This window comes from Camelus bactrianus, unplaced genomic scaffold (assembly GCF_048773025.1).
Source record: "Camelus bactrianus isolate YW-2024 breed Bactrian camel unplaced genomic scaffold, ASM4877302v1 HiC_scaffold_1, whole genome shotgun sequence".
NCBI lineage: Eukaryota > Metazoa > Chordata > Mammalia > Artiodactyla > Camelidae > Camelus > Camelus bactrianus.
Genome location: NW_027413933.1, coordinates 55,502 through 56,262, shown reverse-complemented (window position 1 = coordinate 56,262; position 761 = coordinate 55,502). Strand labels below are relative to the sequence as shown.

At 62.8% G+C, this 761-nt stretch overlaps 1 long non-coding RNA gene across 1 annotated transcript; it reads left to right on the top strand.

The window, feature by feature from the left end:
* The first annotated feature begins 6 nt into the window (after positions 1-6).
* Positions 7-550, top strand: LOC141576703 (uncharacterized). Its single transcript, XR_012505116.1, has 2 exons — positions 7-154; positions 344-550. It is a non-coding gene; the product is annotated as an uncharacterized LOC141576703 (long non-coding RNA).
* Positions 551-761: the final 211 nt, after the last annotated feature.

The following is a 761-nucleotide window of genomic DNA, read 5'->3' as shown; positions in this document are numbered from 1 at the left end:
ACCGTGCCAACCGGAGGGCCACCTGGAGGGCTGGCGTCAGCAGCGGCACCAATGCTGCGGCCAGCACCAGCCTCCTCGACGGCCCCAGCACCAGCTCCACCATCCGGACCAGAAATGCCGCCAGGACCAGTGCCAGCTTCTTCTCCTGGATTCAGTAAGGTTCCGAGTCCATCCTTGAGATTATGAAAGGGGGTCGGGGTGGCGGGGCTGCCAGGAGGCAGGGAAAGCCTGGGCATGGGGGGAACGAGGAGAACATGAGAAGACACTGGGTCTGCCCCTTCTCTCCCTCTCGTCTCACGTGTCATGGGACTTCTGCTGTGGCCTTTGTGTCTTGGGTGTGCAGGCAACGCTGAGGAGCCCAGCAGCCCCTTCGAGCCCGAGTGCCGCCTCGGCCCCTCCCGACAGAGCACTCTAGGAGCATCTCCCTGTCCACCGTCCACGGAAGACGGCTTGCAAGATGCAGCGCTCTCTGCCCTTCCCGCTTTCGTCGTGTGCTTTTGTCGTGCTGTCGTGGTTTTGGTATCAGTGTTTCATTAAAGTTGCAAAATCAGCCTGGACTCTGCCTCCTTTTCCTGGGCAGGTGTGGCAGGTGCTCGGGCCCTCTGGGACAGGTGAGGCCAGGCCGCCTCAGCCTAAAGAGCAGGGAGGCGTGGGGAGGGCCTGGGAGGTGCGCGGGTGCCCGCTGAGCGTGGAGACCGTGAGCTGTGAGAGGCTCCGACCACACGGTTTCGTGATTTCCTACACGGTGGGGCCCCAGTTAG